This window comes from Ambystoma mexicanum, chromosome 6p, assembly GCF_040938575.1.
Source record: "Ambystoma mexicanum isolate Mex_15411 chromosome 6p, UKY_AmexF1_1, whole genome shotgun sequence".
Lineage (NCBI taxonomy): Eukaryota > Metazoa > Chordata > Amphibia > Caudata > Ambystomatidae > Ambystoma > Ambystoma mexicanum.
In genome coordinates, this window is record NC_090935.1 from 947,565,235 (window position 1) to 947,585,591 (window position 20,357).

A 20,357-nucleotide genomic window follows, 5' to 3' on the forward strand; every position below is an offset into this window, starting at 1 on the left:
TTCTTAGAATAATTCCCTTATGGTCCAGTCATATCATATGAAACATATGCATAGGGGAAGACACAACCTTGAAAGACAGCAATCCTTTTTGTGCATTAAAATTATCAGTAGATTTATCAGCACTTTCTGATACTTTTGATGTTTTTTTATTACTGTACTTTCCCTGTATATGCTCATATTTTTATATGTTGTACTCACACTATTTTCCTTAGGGTCCAGACACATCATGTGATATATATAGATAGGGTAAGTAACAGCTTTGAAACAGAGCAATCATTTCTCTGCATAAAGGTAATCAGTTAGGTTATGAACACTTTCTGCTACTATTGCTGTTTCTTTTTCCTACTTCAATTCCCTTGTATATATTCATATTTGTATGTGGTTTTGTCTCTTTGTGATTTGTCTATAATAATGCAATTATGTAGTAAGTGGGTTTTATTACCTACTTATCACAAGTTTCACTGTAAGCAAAACTCTAATATGAAAACAGTTATCATTTCACTATTCAACATGTCAAGCTTATGAATATTGCACCTCCATCATGTATGCTGCACACAATGCCTATGTTTCTACATGAGTACCTTAGTATACTGGATTGAAGTTAATAATAGAATGCTATTTATATCAATGCATAGCTTAATGCACTGATTAGCACTTGATATTTATTCCAATAATCTTTGACACTTTTTTAATTAACATTACACTAAGAATACTTGTACAGACTTTTCATGAAAGGTAAATGCACATGTGATGTCATCAGTGATGTCATCAATGACATTTGTGATGTCATCTTTGATGTCCTGGGTGTTAGGCTTAGCAGTGTACGGTGGTGGCGCGAGTTATGGTTGCTTAGCTTACCATAACTGGTGAATTTCAGGGGTTTTTCGGTTTTACTTGGAACCATAACGTCCCTTTAACAAAGTTTTTTCACTGAATTTCATAGGTTTTTAGTAGCGCAAGTTAACCATAAACTCCATTTAACAAACATTTTTCATTAGCACGCAGACAATATACAAAGATGGAGTGTAAAAAGCAATTTCTCAGGGATGGCTTTACACAGAATGTTGCAAAGTAAGAATTTATGCTCGTTCACAGTGAAGGTCAGCTGCTTCCATTTTTTGCTTGCAGGCCGGAGTGGCCCACGACTCGCACTATAAGGTTCTATTGTTTTTTGACCTTGACAGACAGGGATCGTGCCAAAAGACTTCTTTTGAAGGAGGGGTGCAAAAACGTAGGAGACGATAAGGATGAAATTTCTGAAACTAAACCGCTTTTATATATTATATCACTATGAGAAAGATCGTTGGCACAGAGGGAGTCATATTTAGGGACTGCATTACGCGTAGACAATGGAAAATGCCAATATAATGTAAGTAACCCTTTAGATTATTTTATACCGGAATATAATAACAATAGCGTGGCGTTAAAGCCTGGTTAAGTTGTACTTGTTCGTTCAATGTGGCAAATTGTTTTGTACCGCACACTATCACCGCCGAAGTGGTCCCCTGGCGCTCAGACGGCTCTGAAAAAGGTAGAGGAGAGAGGGTGGGTTAGTGGGAATAAGTTAACATACTCTGTTGCACTATCCTCGCTAGCAAATAGTTTCACGCCCTAATAAATAAAATGAATATTTTTAATGAAGATCGGCTCGTGAGACTAATTTATGTTTTTAAAACAGGTACATCCTTCCCTACTGTCAATGCCACGATTTTCAGACCCCGGCCGACGGATTTTTTAACTGCCAGGTGCAGCTACTTCTAAACAACTTCAGGACCCTCACCATTTTATGGGGCAATCACCAAGGACCAATATGCCCTTATGCGGTACTAGCGGCTAGAAGCAACATACCAACCATTATGGTGGTCTAATGCCTCGTTGTTGGAACACCCTTCTGATTATCAGTGCAACCATAGTGCTTCTTTTATCATAAACCAACACCCTGTGTACCGCAAAGGAACAGCGCGTGACTCAAGATGAACTTTTGCAGATCGACAGCAAAGACAAATGCAAATCGCTGAATATTCTCTAAACATTTGATGTCAAATAAAAGTACTTTACGAAATGTACAATCTTGCTGTTTGCTTTTAAATCACAGTTTCATATTCCGAATTGTCGCGCGCTGTGTTGTGAGATGATCTGTGTTGTTTTCCGGGTTCTGTGTAAATTCGTGTAGGACTGGAGATGACTGGGCGCGTTTGGCTACGCACCCTGTAACATCACGGAGAGAGACAGGGAATATGAATGCTTTGATAATGTCAGGCTTAGGGGCGTGAGATATGATTTAGTGTCGCAAAAGCAGGTCTGCCAGGTCGATGGGGCAAGTAATAGGATTATCACATAATGTCGGCGCACAGCAGCCTGATTTATCGTTTGTTTAGTGGACAAAAAGTCGGGTAAGGCCCATAGGAAATTGTAATGTCAACGGACATAAGGAGGGTTCTTAGAACACTTTCAACCTGACAACGAACAATACGAACAGCGTTCTCAGAACACCCCCATTTTGTTTAATTGCAAACATTACCTCAACGTCCACTCTTCCTCGTCCCAGTACTTACTTCATGAGGCCACTGCCTCCGACACAGGAACTTCTTCTATTTCTTTAAATTCCTATAACTCCTCCCCCACATCCACATCACTCAGTTTCATATTACCAAGCCGGAGCATGGGACTTTCCCCGCAGGGAGAGTGAGGAGGGTCGTCACTACTGTGACAAGGAAGAGTAGGACTAGGAGTAATGAAGATTACCGGTAAGTAATCAGAGCATTTGAGGACACCGCAAGTGTTCTTAGACCACATTCAACTTGCCAGAGTACAATACGGACAGCAACCTCAGGACACCCCCATTTTGTTTATGTACGAACATTTAAGGACACCGCAAGTGTTCTTGGCTCAATTTTAGCTTGCTTGCGAACAAAACGGACACATACTCCGTCCTCAGAACACCCCAGCATTTAGTTTATATAGAAAATTTCAGAACAGCCGTGTTGTCCGCAGACAAATCGAACACAACAAAAGTGTCTAGCACATAAAAAAAACAGAACATTGAACCTATCTCATACTCCCCCACCCTCCCCAAACACTTTTACACACCAACACACTCCACTAAATACAATTTGTAATCCAAGTTTCACCGCGTTGTCCGCGGACGTCGGCGAATGCAAGATATCGGGCACCACAGAAAATCGGACGCGCTTCACGCCCCACGCCGTCCAATCAGCGAACACGTTGCATGTCCGCGGACATCATGCAAGCCTCTCGGCCAATCAGGGCAGTGTCCGCGGAGCGAACCGGGAAGTCCGTCCGCGGAGCGAACGGAGATATCACTAATTTTTTTGCCTTACATTTTGCTCATTTAAAAAAAATCTACTGGACGGATTTACACCAAGCCCCCGCTCCTGCCGCAAATTTGGTGCAAATCCGTCCAGCGGTTTGGGCTGTAGGCGTGCGCAAATTTTTTTTCCATTATGTCTATGGGAAAAAACAAACGTTTTGGGACCCCCCCTATAACTTTGCCCCCCCTTGACCAAACCTCTCCAATCATTGCAAACAAATTCAGAGTGGGCCATATACTTTCTTTGCAAAGTTTGGTGAGGATTCGTCCAGAGGGAGCGAAGTTATAAGCCACCCAAAAAATGCTCTTCCTATGGAAACACCAACTTAACCATAACTACATGGACGCTACCGTGTCCATGTAATATATATATATATATATATATATATATATATATATATATATATATATATATATATATATATATATATATATATATAAACAAAAAAGAAGGAAAAAGAAAGCGGAATATTGCTTCCTGGACGGCACTCTTCCTCAATCATAGAAATCATCCAGACACGTCAAAAAAGGATCTCCATCAAACGTCCTTTATTTGTAAAGCATAGTGGACAAGTTGCTCAGGAGAGAACACAAACAACTACGCGTTTCACCCGAAAGGGCTTCGTCTGGTTGTAAACATAAATGACAGGCTTTCCATTTAAACACTTGTGCATGCGAGAAAGAAGTCCTTCTTTACTTTCCCTTGAGTTTCCCTCTCAGACCCAATGCATGTTTCTCTGAGTGACATCTTGGAATGGTAAAAGGTATATGCATATATATCTTACATCCAATGGGTTACCTTTGAAGATGCTACAAAAGTAGCCACTCAGATATTCATGGGCTAATGTATTATCCCCATATCCATAAAGTGCATTGTGCAATATGACAATGTGTGTTTCCACACCTTTCAAAAACGTTTGTGCTGTCATAGGTCATGTATTACCAAGATCTCATAAATATGACCAAACATTCTTTTGAGAGAAAGTCACTTCCATTTAAATTACCACAGCATAAAATCTTAAATGCCATTACCAAAGTGCAAAGTGCATTATAGCTGCCAATGTTTCCAATTTGTCAAGTTTCTAAAATCTTGAATAAAGTGCTTAGCGCATGATAGCATCGATTAAAATACTTTTGGCAACAAAATTGTCTCTCAGTATTACAGGGGGTAAGAAATGGTTATTTTTCATCCTTAGGAATATAGTACAATAGGCATCATAATAATCAATATTTCATCCCCTCCACTGTTGCTTCAATGCTGGATAAAGTGCATTATGCATGATAGCAGCAAATATTCTATATCATATAAATGACTAATGGTACAAATAAAGTGCTAAGTGCCACATAACAATCTTGCCAAGGTTTACACTGATTATAAAGATGGTGTTCCTATTTAGGTAAAGTGCTTAGTGCATTCAGTATATAACTTAACTAGGATGCTTATGAATACATTATGCTTAATCACAGCAAATATTCTGTGTCATATAAATGACAAAGGTTACAGATAAAGTGCTTAGTGCAACATTACAATTTTGACAAGGTTTTCACTGATTATAAAAGAGTCTTCTCGTCAGAATAGAAAGCTTAATATATTCAGTATATAACTTAACTATGATGTTTATAATTACCATGTATAATAAAACACAATATTCATGCCATAATTTTCCCTGATTAAGAAAAAGTGCTTCTTTGGCCAAATTAAGGTACTTAATGCTTTCATTATATATGGTCACTCCATAACTGGAGGAAAGAAAGAGGCACCTAGGGGACAGGGGAGAGAGGAAACAACAGAGATGATGCATTTACCAAGTGCTTAAAAAAAGGGGGGGGCTGTAACAAGTTGATAAAATACAACTGTATTTCAACAAATATATATGTGATGATTTTAAAAAGCCTCGTACATGTTAAGAAATGTAAGGACTGTTGTATAAAACAGTGCGTCAAAAGAAAGCATATGTCAAGGAAAAGCAGACCTGCAGTAGCCTCATAGTCTGGGATAAAGCATTCATATACTTATGTACAGGCATAAGACAGATAAATCAAAAAACATCAGAAAATTCAAGGAATCACTTTTAGTTTCCCACAAATGTGTAGAGCTCCTCATCCTTGTTGTGGCCATCTGGGTATTTTGTTTGGTAATCGACAATATATTTACATTCATTTTGTCTCAATCTCAGTTCTCGATTACCCCCTCTTGGATTTGGTAAGATTTTATCTATGCCATAATATCTAAACGAGGAGACATCTCCATTGTGTTTTTCCTCAAAATGCTTGGCTAGGGGGTAGGTTGGATCTTTGTTTTTAATCGCATGAAGATGTTGCAGAATCCGTAGTTTTACTTCTAATTTCGTACTGCCTATGTACCATAAATTACATCCACATGTTATCACATAAACCACATAAGTTGTTACACAGGTAATATGTTTCTTGATAGTCACTTCCTTCTTAGTTCGAGGATGTATATAGTTCTTCAAAGACACCCCATATTTACAGGCCTTGCATTTGGTACATTTGTAAAACCCCCCCTGATTGCTTAATAGCCATTGATTTGATATCTGTGACGGGGTCGAGAAAAGGTTTGGTGATAGTTCTGATTGAAGCGATTTTGCTTTCCTGAAGGTCACACTAGCATTCTTCTGAATGTGTCCTGCGATGTCTGGATCTTTCTGTAATAGCGCCCATCGTTTGGCCAGAATTTTTTGAATGTCTTTAGCCCCATTATTGTAAGTTGTGATGAAGCGTATATTATCAGTTTTTGTTTCCAGTAGCTTCAATTCATTTTTCACCTTATTTCTTCTGAAAATCTCTGCTCGTGTCTGTTTCGTGCATTGGTTAAATGCACTATTGATAGTCGATTTCTTGTGACCTCTTGCCATAAAATTCTTTGCTGTGATTTTGGCATTTTTTTCAAAAGTTTCGTTTTCACTACAGTTCCTTTTCATTCTTAAGAATTCGCCGTAGGGTATACTATTTTTTAGGCATTTCGGATGTGCACTCTTGGCATGAAGCAGTGAATTGGTGCTTGTTGGTTTCCTATAGGTTTCAGTCGTCAGTGCTTCATTCTTTACAGAGATCTTAATATCCAAAAATATTACCTCTAAAAGATCATGCTGTTCGGTAAATTTCAAATTGGTATCATGTTCATTTAAGATGTTAAAGAAAACCATCCATTTTTGTTCACTGCCATCCCATAGTATAAATAAGTCATCAATATAACGGCGCCAAAGGATCACCTTGTTGGTGTGTATTGATAATGTTTCCTCTGAGAATAGTTTTGCTTCCCAGGCTACCATAAATAGGTTCGCATATGTTGGTGCTACCGTTGTGCCCATTGCTGTACCACACAATTGTTTGTAATATTGGCCGTCAAACATAAAGGCATTATGTGTGAGACAAAAGAAAAGCATGTACAATAACATTTGTGAATGATCTCTAAAACTTAGTGATTTGCTAGATAGAAATTTTTTGATGGCTTCCATTCCTTCTTGATGTTTGATACATGTATATAGAGATATCACATCCAACGTTACTAGTAAATACCCCGGTCTCCATGGTATTAGATCGACTTGTTGGAGAAAATCAGATGTATCCTTGACGTATGATGGCAGTTTCTGGACAAATGGAAACAAGAATTGATCTAGGTATTTTGACGTGTTCTCCAATAGAGAATCAATAGATGCCACAATTGGCCTTCCCAGTGGTGTTCTTTTGCATTTGTGAATTTTTGGTAAAAAGTGTATTATTGGTAATATTTGAAACTCCTTTGTTAAAAAAGCCTTTTCTCGTGTATTCAAGAGGCCCATCTAATACCATGTTTTAAGCTTTTGATCATATTTCATCTTGTAAGCCTTGTATGGATTTGCTGGTAACTTTTCATAATTATCCAGTTGTCTCAATTGACGTAATGCTTCTCGTTTATAATTTTTTGTTTTCAAAATCACAATATTTCCTCCCTTGTCTGATGACCGTATAACAATTGTTCCATCTTGTTTTAAATTCTTTATGGCTATACATTCTTTTGAGGTTATGTTGTGATACATTTTCCTTTTGGCAGAGGCCAATTTCTTCAAGTCGTCTATGATTAGATCCTCAAAAAGGTCTATGAGTGCCATATTGTTGGTCGGGGGAATAAATCTCGATTTTCTCTTTAAAGCGCTTGGTGCTGGCATGTTGGTAAGTAGATTTTCCGGTACTTTGGAGGACCATGCCAAATCAGATGTACTCATGTCTGTCTCATCTTTGTCTGCTTGTAATTCTGATAAAGTGCGCAAAGCTGGTATATCTTTGATGGTAAGGGCCGATGGCATTTCTAATTCTGAGTGACAGGATGTATCATTGATGTCTACTCCTGCAAAGAATTTTGCCAGCCTTATTTTTCTAATGAATAGATGAAAGTCCACTCTGCATTGCGTATAATCAAAGTTAGATGTCAGACAAAAAGATAAACCTTTGGACAGGACTTGAATTTCTGTGTCTGTTAATATTCTTTCTGACAAATTGACGACTTGTGCGTTTTGAGTCATCATCATTGCTTCTGTTTCTTGACCTTCCCAGAGCGTGTTTGCGGGGCTCCGGATTGGCCTCTCTTTTTTGGATTTGCTTTGGCCCCTTCTCCCCCGTCTGTTCTCCCTCTTGTGTATTTCGACTGGTTCCTGCCTTGCGTGTTCTTCCCGACCTGGTGCAGGAGTTTCATCTCCTCTAAAAAATTCAATCTTGGTAGTGGTTCATTCGTACCACTTGAGGTCGAGATATCCGAGGATGAACCTGCACTCATTTCTATCTCCGATTCCTCATCGGATATAACTGCGATCGAATTCTGTTTTTGGTTTTGTATTCCCTTTCTGATGGAATCATATTTTTTAGAGAAGGTGTAAATCCTTCCACTGGCATAGTCCTCTTTGTCACGTAGGAATTTCCTCTGTTTCCTTTCCTTTATCTCTTCTTCATACTTATTGATGTTTTTATCCTTGTGTACTTTAAGCTCATTAGCTGTTTTAGATTCTGCACCCATATATACACTTGATTACAATAGTTCTATTTCCTTCAGGGCCTTTGATCTGTCACTTTTGGCGTATTTCACCAAGGTTGTTAGCATTTTAAAAGAGCATTCATTTGTGGCTTCTCCCCATTCCTGTAGCATTTGTGGGTCCGGGTCTTCATATGTTGGGGTAGTCAAAATTCTAAGACCCCTTGGTATCCGTTAATTGTCAATATAGTTTTGCAAGGATTTAATTTCCCACCATTTATTTGTTTCTTTTTTATGCAATTTTTCCAGTAATGCCATGGACTGTTGTATTGATTTAGATTGGCCAGTCTGTACTTGTGGCGTGCTCTTCCTTGGATTAATGCTTTCACTAAATATATATATATTATATATTGATCCCCTTCTCTTCTATAATATTCCCATTACTCCAAATATTCAAGATGATGAAATGTCTGTGGTTGACAGTATAAATCTGCAGTATCTGTCCATGACACATATAGATTGTGGTAGTGAACTTGAAATGCCATTGGTTGCTAACAAAGATGCACTTATTGACCAAGCTATAAATGATCTAAGTACCACGGCCATATCTTCTAATGACATGTTTTTGACTTTTGAATGTTTGTTGACAACCCTTATTGCGAAATGTGAGAACATGGAAAACAAATTCGACATTCAATCTATACTGCTTCATAAGAGTATTAACCGGACACAGAAAACTGTGAGAGACCACAGTTGCAACACAATGATATCTGGAGATGCCCCTAAGATTTTTCAATCTACAAAAACTGAACCTATGGATAAGTCCACCGGTTTGTTCACCAGTGGGGTTGGGACTGTTCCACCAATTAAACATACAGCTATTAAACTTAAAGCGAAGCCTGTATGCCAGGCTATTATGTACGCCAAGAGAGTAAAAACACAAAAGAATGCCTGTAGCTTACCTGTTCATAGCATACCTGGGATTATTTCCTTCCCCATGGTTGTAAATAGTGATATACATATCACACCACTTGTTGAATCGATGGTGGTTCATCTTGTAGCAACAAATGGTGCCCCTACTGTCATCAGTGGGTTGGGACCAGTATCCTTTGCACCTCCTACTGTTAACACCAGCCCATATCAAATGTCTGCAATCTCTATGACAGCTCCTCTCGTTGTGCCTCAAGCGGTACAGGCCTTAAACTCTACTCTTTTGACTGAGGAAGGGGGACAACCTACCTTAATTGATCTTTTGGCACCCCCGCCCCAGTTCACCCATGAGGAATCTTCCGTCCTCATCCCTTCAGAGGCCACACATATGAAAGCCTTCCAACTACGACATGTATCCAAAGATGAATATCTACCTCCACTAAATAGATCAGCAGTTCTTAACATCTTTCATGCTGTTAATTCATTGTGTGTCATTGCGTCTGATGACATTAACAATAGTTGATCTGATTGACCATGTAGCTGTCAGTATCTCGAACATATGGTTTAAATCGGATGCAAATTTGGTCTATATTCTGAGGTATGTGCCCAAGCTCTACAGACCGGGATATATTTGTAATATAGTATATATCCCACCATCGAAACTTAGGCCAGGTAAGTCTAACACCATTCCATCGGGCACTAAGGAGGATATCCCTTCTTCTAAAGTTTACAGCTGCTCCACAAAAGACTATTGTGGCCCGTGCATCATCAATATTAAACGGTACCCCAACAACCATTTCTGATAGTTTAGCTGTAACTGGAAGTATCAGCTCTTCGACAATCTGTTTAGAACCCTCTAATGACACTCCGATACCTGTAAGGATCGATCCTAACGAAGGGTACTGGCAATAGCTCCCTGTTGCCTTTAAACCTCACTTTACCTCATCATTACGATGACATTAATATCTTATACTCTTGGAACACACAGGGGTTCTCTCATCTTTTTGGAACAGATGCCCTTTGGTCTGTGCTAGACTTGTTCACCGTAATTGTTCTCCAGGAGACATGGTTTACTGAAAACATCCACTTGGATGGTCGTCATATATTGCGGAAAGCAGCCTCAAAGGGTCCACGTGGAAGGCAAAAGGGGGGGGACTGCTGATTTCGGTTAGGCATCCGTGGCAGATTTGGGAGTTGCCAGGAGCAGCAGAGTTGGTTCAGGTTGCTAACATCAAGTATGCAGAAATGCCAATCATCTTGGCTAATATCTACGACCCCCCTAATTGCATAGTGCATAGCTACCAAAAGAAATGTTGCAACAGTGAAGTTTATCTTAGATGCTAGGTCACCAACTTCCCCTATTTGTCTAATTGACAACTTTAATGCAGATATTGATATTGGTGATAACCGTTTTCAGGTGAATATGAATTCTGCACCTGCAAGACCAAGTGCTTCAAAGTATCAAAGTCGGACGTGGGCAGCCCTCTTGAAAACATACGGATTTGTGTGCCTAAATGGGTCTTGTGCTGGTGATGCCCTGCGTGCATACAATTGAGTACGTGGAAAGTGTGCCTCCACTATAGATTATGTTATTGTAAATCAGAGCGGCCTATCTTTGGTCAAAGATATGGCAATTCTACCTACAGAAGAAAGTGACCACTTAACATTGTGCATTTTGTTTCAATCTACTCAGACGAATATGCCACTTAGTCAATATGACTTGAATGGGGATATCTTTGTAAATAAGAGTGAAAATCCGATATAATGGAATCCCCATAATTTAAATAAAGGGTATGAGGTCGCGGGGCACCTCTTAGCAACCTTTATTATGCAGTTTTCTGGGCCAGTGACTAACTCTCCCATAACCTTTGCTGAATGCTTCTCAATCTTTATTGGATGTGTTAAAGATCAAATAAAGATGCACAGATTGTACAAAACCCCATATGAGCGGTGTGGCAAAGTGTTCACAAAGCATATACACTATGATCCTGTGATCTCTGCAGCTAAAAAACAATTGAGAGCTGTTATCAAGGAAAACATGTATATCTATGCGGGTATTTAAAGTGCTGACACAATTAATGCCAAAATTAAATGTGCTGAAAAAAGTTATAATGTATGGGTTAAAGAGCTTAAAGCCCTATTGAAAAAAAGAGATGGTTACGTATAGCTGCATTAGCAATTTCTCATGATAATACTGAAATCTGAAGAATAATAAGATCATCTTCAAAATGTGATACATCTATAAATGATGTGCCATACAGACTATGGGTTGAACATATTAAATCCACCTTGGATACTACTAATCCTGAAGTCAGGGAGCTGGTCATACCTCCTGTAACATGGGACTGTAAAGCATCCATTCTCAATATTATTCTAATTATGGAGCGTCTTAACCCTTCTCGGGCCGCAGGCCCTGATGGTTGTAATGGGCTGTTTAAAAGGTCCCCCGAGTTATGGGGTAATGCTTTACATTTACTATTCACGGACTTTGGTAAAACAGGCAGACTCCCTAATATGTGGCATGAGAGCCATAGCCTTCCAATTAGTCAAAAAGGATCCTGTGAGTGCCCCTCAAATTATTGTATGCTGGCTATGCTGGATATTCCCGCTGAGATCTTCGTAAAAGTAATACTAGCGGAATTGACAGAGTGGATGAATGATAAGTAGATCCTGAGTCCAATCCAATCCGGTTTTCGACCTAAATCATCCACATTACACAACATTCTTACCCTAGTATCTGCAGTTGAATACTCAAAGTCTAGAAGAGAGACGCCTCTATACTGTCCGTTTATTGATTTTAGTGCCGCATTCAATGCTGTGTCGAGGAATAGATTATGGCAGAAACTTGTGGCATGGGATATCCCGTCTGGATTATTGAGGATGATTCTGCTACTCTATAGTGGTACAAGTGTAAAGGGTGCCTCTGGATGGCTTGGGGAAACTGTCTACAACTATACATACCCGTAGAGGAGTGAAACAGGGATTTATCATAGCAGCAACATGATTCAATCTTTACCTTGCCGACTTAAATAGAGTTTTTAATAACTCAACTCAGTGTCCCATCAAAGTAGGCAATGAATTCCTAACTTAACTTGGCTACGCTGATGGTCTTGTACTGTTGTATCATACACCCCAATGTCTTCAGTCTATGATTGAGGCAATCAGCCTGTATGCATCCTAAAATGGGATGAAAATTAATATAGCCAAAAGTACGATCATGATATTCCCAGCTAAGAATAGGATCACATGTAGCCCAATTTGGTCAATGGATGGAACCAAATTTGAACATGTGCATACCTATAAATATCTTGGAGTCTACATATATGACTCTCTAAAATGGAACACTCACTGCATGAAACAAAAAGTAGATTTATGGTAATGGCTAACTCTATTAGTGCTTTTATTGGTATGAATGGTGTTTTTTCTGTTCACACTATCCTGTTGCTATACACATCAAAAATATTGCCTCTGTTGATTTATGGAATTGAAATCTGGTGCCACACATTTGCAGCCAAACTAATTAGATTTGAGGCGAAAGTTTTACACAAATTATTCAGATTGCTTCAGACACTCTCTATCGAATTCCTGTATCTAGAATATGATCTCATCGGAATATCGTTAACTTTTATCTCCAGAACCTTTACGTGTTGGCTCAACTTAAGGGTGCTCAATAATGGTTTGAAGATTCTGAAATATATTCAGGTTTTTTTTCGTCTTGTGAATTGCATAAAGTTGGGCACCCTGAGTAACATAATTGTTCTGTATAATCTTTGGCATGTGGGTTTGAACCTACCCATCACCTTTGACTCTATCCAGGCAATAAAATGATGGGCGAAACTGAAGTTAATCACTTACAGTTATGAAAAATCATATAGTCCAGTTATCTACGAAATCAAATAGTGGCTTTTTATATGCTATAGAACAGATAGAACATGCAGACCTTCTTATATTTTGCCAATTCCGAATAGAGGCTTCATAAGACAGTACCTTCTTTTAAAATGTACTGCCCGATTCATGAACTTGTTTGCGTGAAAACTTCAAACAGGGATTTTCGGTCAGAAAGGTGCACAAATCTGCGTTTTTCACGCAAATAATTCCATGAATCAGGGTGTTTATGTGTGCAATGTTTTGGAAATTAAGGGTGGCAAAACTGGGATCCCTCGTGCTCAACGCAAATGTAGGCTATATGGGGAAGATGTCCTTGAAATCCTGGAACATATTATTATTAGATGTTTTAGTCTTGTTATCTTAAGAACCACGTACATGAAATCATACTGTAATCAAGTTGATCTTAAAGATGTATGTTTGATATGGCACTGTTTTATGGAGGGAAATGATTTAAATCTTATATTTTTTTATTGTAAAATGTTACTGGAAATGTAGAGATTTTTGAGGTAGTGGAATAATTGATTTTTAACTTGATTTTAATAGTATTTTATGGAACTATTGTATTTTATGGAACTGTGTATATGTTGTTTATATATGTGTATGAAATCTTTGTGTCTTGTTTGAAGAATGTTTTTCAGTTGTATATAAAAAGCGTAATGCTAAACGTATATTCAATAAATGAAATAATGTCAGAAATGTTCTGTTTGAATTTATATGAATACCTATTATTATACATTTGTATAGAGGATACATATTGCCACAGCTGATAGTTTCAGTAGAGTAATAGCCTTCTACAAACTATGGAAAGAATAATCACAACCATTCCTGATATTTGCCCCCAAAAGACTGGTTGGGCCAAAATAAGGAAGTGCAAAGAAAACAAAGGAGAATTCCCAGAAAGACAATGGGGCCAGCAGAACTATCCAAGACAAGATGAGAACCAGAGATCCCCAAATCCCCTGCCAAATGTAAAAGCTCTACCTTTTGCCACTGAACCTCCTCTCAACCCTCAATGTGATCAACATTGGTTCTGATTAAAGGATGAGAGTGAAGAACCGATGGAACCCCTAATCCCCTTGCTCAATGGATACAGAGGCCAGCAAGTTAGCCTTGTGTATGAACGATTTCCCCAATGTGCCTGCATCCACAAATACTGCTAAAGCATTACTATCTACTAATCCAGTCACACTCTTGGTTACCAAACTCCTTACGATCACATTGAGGCCTATCACTGATACACATGCCTTCCTTCTGCACCAGCTAACCTACTAGGAAGATATCTTTTGTATGAGCTTTTGTATGTGTAATGCCAAACGGCATTGCTAGTTCCCAGATGCATCTTCAGAAATTACACCTTTGACCACCATGTCATAATGCAAAAGGCTATGTGTTTTGCTTTCTAATGAGAAACCCATTGGATTAGAGCTTAGAGCATGGGTTTAGCAATGGCCAGTTTAGGTTGCTGTCCATTCCAGGGCATAGACTGAATTTCACATTTTTAAACTTGTTATACTGTTATATAAATATTGTTTCATCATTATTTCCATTATAAATTGCTCAGAAAGAGAGGCCAGCACCGTTATGTATCTAAACTGGCATTGCTAGTTATCAGATGCATCTTGATCCATTACAACTTTGACCCTCCATGTCATAATTCAAAATGTTTTGTTTTCTGAAGGGTGTTCCAGTGTCTCAGAGATTAGAGCATGCAGGCTCACACTCGCCTATGGGGCAATGCCAGCAATGCCAGCACCTGATTCTAGGATATGCACTTTTTTTAAAAGAATGGACAACTTTCGTTCCAGAGCTAATCACTATCATAAGTAACTTCACAATTGTTTACCAATGTTATGAAGAAAATATGTTTTCAAATGCATTATTTGCAACATATTTTACCCAAAACACCCCCTTGGGTAGTACTCCAACAGTCTGCTCTTGAGAGTAATTAAAGATTTAGGGCAACTTTTTCATTTCATTGGAGTCTGGATGGATATTATGCTATGGTCCGACCCTGGGTAGTTTCCAGATGCATCTTCATCAATTACACCTTTGACAGCTTTGTTATAATGCAAAAAGCAATGTTGTCTTTAGGAAAAGCCAGTAGCTCAAAGGTATTGGTTTACTAGTAGCAAAGTTCAAGATTACACATTGGCATAGAGATACTCAAATTGCTATGCTGAGTTGTGTATGATGATGAAATATTTCATTTTTAATGGTTTTTCTGTTATAAAAATATAGTTTTACCTTTATTTCAATAGACAATGGCTCAGGAAGAGAGTATGCAACTTTGTGTATCACAGCTGGCATTGCTAGTTCCCAGAAGCATCTTCAGCCATTTCAACGTTAACCCCCATGTCATGATGCAAAGAAATATGCTTTATCAAGGTAGACCTTGTTGAGATTAGAGGAAGGCTTCACCAATGGCCGATTTGCAGGCTCAAGCCACCTCGTTGACATGAACATGCTCAAACAGTGCATTGGTAGGGAATAGATAAAATGATAATTTTGTAAAGTGTTTTTTACTGTTATAAAAATATTGTTTTATCTTTATTTCTGTTATAAATGACTCAAAGTAAGAGACCAGAAAATGTGTTTATCACAACCGATATTGCTGGTTCCCAGATGAATTTTAAGTCATTACACCTTTGACCTCCATGTCTTAATGCAAAAACCTAAGGATTTGAGTCCATTCGTTCATTTGAATGAAAATAGTGCAACTGATATGCTGACTCTCGTGTTGGGTGCAAAAAGGTAACACTTTAATTGTCAAGTTGTTTAATATTATACGAATATTTGTTTATTGTATATCAATTAGAAATGGCTGAGGGAGCGAGAGCAGCACCTTTTTTTTTTATCCCAAACAGCAATGCTAGTTCCCAGATGCACCTTCATCCAATACAATTTTGAACGCCATGTGATAATGAAAAATGCTAAGCATTCAGAGGAGACCTAGTGCTTGAGAGATTAACACATCGGTATACATTTGGCAATTCTGTAGGTTTAACTCACCTTGTAGGCATGAAAATGCTCAATTTGTATATTGAGAGGAAATGGGTAAAACATTTAATTTGAACATTTTTTGTGTTATAAATATATTGTGTTATCTTTATTTCCATTGCCAATAGCTCAGAGAAAGAAGAGCGAATGTGTTATCCAATGACATTGCTAGTTTCCAGATGCAGCTTCATCCATTAAAACTTTGACCACAATTTCAGAATGCAAAATGTAAATTGAATGTCATAAAATTAATTTCATAACAGTGCTATACTGCAATCCTTTCAAAGGTTGAATCAGGATTTCTTTATTTTGATTGCCTGGAATCCCAGATGGAAGTATTGCCCAGGTGCACTGTTGAAACTATTTAGAAACAGTGCCGAAAATGGGACTCAGTCAACAGCCATGAAAAAAATCAAAATTAGATCACTCTCTACCCTTACCCAAATTTTCTTCACTTTTAAAAAACCTCAACAGTATATAAGGTTTGCTCCATCACCTGCTATGAGAAGACTGTTCATGCTGCTTAGATTTAACAGACTTGAAGTCCTGGGCAATAGAGGGGCATGGCTTGGTATTCCAAAAGAGAAACACTTGTGTCGGGTTTGTCTCGATGACCATCAAGTAAAGTCAATCAGGCATGTGACTACATTTTGTCCAGCCATGCATAATACTTGCCATGCATAATACTTATGGCCAGTACTATAGTAATCATGTGGAGCATGTACAAGTGATAAGAAATTATCAATTTTGGCTAAGATGTGTATCAGGCTATAGTAGGGGTCTTCTAATTATGAGTGTACAGGTTTGGAAAGTTGCTGCAGCAATATTAACTGACTTAGAGTCTATTGATTGGTCTCCTGAATATAGTATGAGTTGATAATCAATAGCACTGACAATGCAATTTAAACTGACTAAGTTATTTTAATGCAATGTAGAGTGTTTCTTTTTTAGTATTCAAATAGGATTTTAAATTGGTTTGATTTCAATGTTGTCTGTGGTTAAAATGGGTTTAATATGTGGAAATAATTATTTTGTAGTGTTAATGTATTGTGTAATTTGTTTGATTTTATTGTTGATCTATGGATTGTATTTATTTTACATTGAGCATTTGTGTAATGTTTTATAACTAAATACACAATAAAACAAATGCAAAACACTAGGCTGTCTTCAGATTGATCCAGTGGCCCAGAGGTTTATTTTATGGTTTTACAAATGTCAAGTTTCGGGGTTCAATTCAACATGAACATTCTTAATCTGTGTTTTGGGAGGAAATTGGTGAAATATAATCTTAAATGTTCTTTATTGTTATAAAAATATTGTTTTATCTTTAATCCGATACAAAATAGCTAGGAGAGCATTTTTTTTATCCGAAACTAAATTGCAAGTTTACAGATACATCTACAGCCATTACGCCTTTGACCCCATGTCATAATGCAAAAAGCTATGATTTAGCCAGAGAGACCAGCAACTTTGTGTATCCCAATTGACCTTGCTCGTTCCCAGAAGCAACTGTTTTCATTTCAACTTTGATCGCTATGTCATGATGCAAAAAGCTAACATTTCTGATTGAGACCCTGCACCTCATAGGTTAAAGCATGGATTTATCAATTGGAAATATGCAGGTGCAGCTTTGCTTTTTGGAATGAAAGTACTCAAATTGGTAGGTAAAGTTGTACAAATGGGTAATGTTTTTTTTTTACTGTTATAAAAATATTGTTTCATCTTGCTTTCCATTACAAATGGCTGAGAGAGAGAGCAACACACGTTTATTCCAACTGACATTGCTGCTTCCTAAATGCATGTTCATACAATACACCATTGAACCCCCTGTAATAATAAAATAGCTATACTGTCCAAAGAGTGATCCAATTGCTCAGAGGTTAGAGCATTGGTTTATGAATGATATGATATGATGTGGCATTTATAACATGCCTGTACACAAGTGTTTCTAGGCACGAAAAGACAAGGAGGGAGAAACAAGGGAGTACACAATAACGATCTTACTAGGCCTTATGTCATTCAGATTACGCAAGTGTGGGGAAGAGGGAAGGGGCGAAGTGCCAGGGGGAGGGTCATGTGCAGTTAACTCACAAATGCGGCCAGTGGATGGCTCATAAGTGCAGAGAGAAGGGGCTGTAGTGTTGCAGATACAGACCCTTAAGTGCTGGGGAGCCCAGAGGCAGTGCAAGGACAACTGGACATGCAGGAACCTGGGCCAGAGTTCAGAGGGTGACCAGGTGACCAGTAAGGGGATCAGTCAGGTGCATCAGAAGGGGAGAGCAGGAGAGAAAGCGGAAGCAAAAAGGGAGATCTTGCAGGTTCAAATCCCCATGTCGGCAAGAAAATACAAAATATCTGCATTGGGAGGAAACTAGTAAAAGGTGCAATTTTTATGATTTCTTGTTTAATCTTTATTTCCATTAAAAATAGCTCAGCAGCATTGCTTGTTCCCAGATGAATCTTCAGCCATTACACCTGTGACCCCAATGCAGTCCTTGTTGGTGCATGCAAAAAATCACCAGGCCAGAGCTATTTCAAATAATCCTTCAATAAGAATCTTTTAATTTAATATGATGTATGTAATTATGTCCACTGGTTTTTAATTATGTCCACTGGTTGACACGTGTTTCAGCACTAAGCCTTTCTCAAAACCAGACATATGACAATCTTTCACAAACAAGGACACAATGAATGTATATGTTGAGAACAGACAGAAAGGGGTTCGTAAAGGGCGGGATTAAAAGGTAAAAGAAAAAGGTTAATCCAGTAAATGATTAATATTCTCAACGGTCAATTCTCTTTCAAAACCATACAAAATCCCTTTAAACAAGCTGTGTTGTAAATTGTTACTCACCCATTTGGCTTTTCAACATACATCATCTTAATCACAGTCTTTTCTCATCTTTTGCGTTCACAGGTTAATATCCCTGATTTCTCTGTATTGAGAATACCATGCTCTGAGTTAATTTCATAAACATTGCTTACGCATCATATCTCCCTAACATTATCCCTTTATGGAATCCCTGGCGCGTTGCTCTATGTAGTTTCACATGTCCCATCTGTAACAAAAATGTGGCTGCGCTTTTGCTGCAACTATGAATGGCCATAGTAAATCACTCGATCTCGTTCGATGTAAACTAGTAGTAAACGGCGTGCATGTGTCACAAGTAAGGGCTACTCCTCTCGCGTTCCCCATAAAATAAAGCTAATTATAGTAGCATACTCCCAGTAGCATTTCTTTATCTCACTGTGTTGCTGCCATGTGTTTTAGAACATGCATCTCACTCCTCGCACGTACCGCAATTCGCCTATGCTATTTTAAACTCTTCCCTCACTTAGCGCGGTAACAGACCTCCTCACAGTACTGTCTATTATCATCTTGCATATATGTTGCAGCTTGCGTCTCAGTGTTACCGCGTTTCGCTAATGTACCTGCAGTACTTAAATGTTCGCTTGCTAAATGTGATGACGCCTATCTACTTGAACAGAAGCACTTACCCAATCATGGAGATAATCTCACTTCTAGTTCGTGAAGGCAGCGTTCCAAAGCCATCCGCCATTTCACTTCCCTATAAATAATCACGTGATACGTATTGCCCCACCTACTGAATAAGTTACTGTAAAAGTATACAATAGCATTACAAGATCCCGTTCACTCCTTCACGTTGCGAACCGATAATGTAATCCTTTCATGTGTCCATGTACCTTGGGAAAACATTCTATATGGACACATGTACATACTCCCCGTTACTTAAGGACTGTCATCTGTTATCTCAATCATTTACAACAGTTATTTATTTGCATTTATTTATTTTTATTTATTTCTACTGCGCCATATCCCGCAGGCACCAGGGCACAAAAACTTAAAAAAGGCAGAGAGGGACTGATTTATTCGAACAGTGTAACTTTCCTCTGATCGCATATACATAGGGAGTTTATTCCAGTTACTTGCCGTTTTGAGAGGGAACGATCTTCCTTTTCCTTGCGCTCTTTTAGCTTGTGGTATAACCAGAAGGTGTGTGGCACTTGAGCGCAAAGTCCTATTTGGGGAGCATTTTCTTAATGTTTGATTTAGGTAGTCTGGAGCCTCTACATGTGGGCATTTATGGGCCAGTATCTTAAATTGAATTAATTTCTCTACAGGCAACCAGTGAAGCTCCTTTCGGTAGTATGAGATATGATCCTTCCTAGTAGCATTGTAGATTATCCTGATGGCGTCGTTTTGAACAGTCTGTAACTTTTGAA

General features: G+C 38.4%; 1 long non-coding RNA gene across 1 annotated transcript in view; it reads right to left on the bottom strand.

The window, feature by feature from the left end:
* LOC138510993 (uncharacterized) overlaps positions 1–19,672 on the bottom strand; it is a 41,110-nt gene extending 21,438 nt beyond the window's left edge. Inside the window, exons 1-2 of the long non-coding RNA XR_011280519.1 lie at positions 19,611–19,672; positions 18,967–19,048 (exon numbers count right to left, since the gene is read on the bottom strand). This is a non-coding gene — a long non-coding RNA (uncharacterized lncRNA). The remainder of the gene's footprint in view (positions 1–18,966; positions 19,049–19,610) is intronic.
* Between the last annotated feature and the right edge of the window lie 685 nt (positions 19,673–20,357).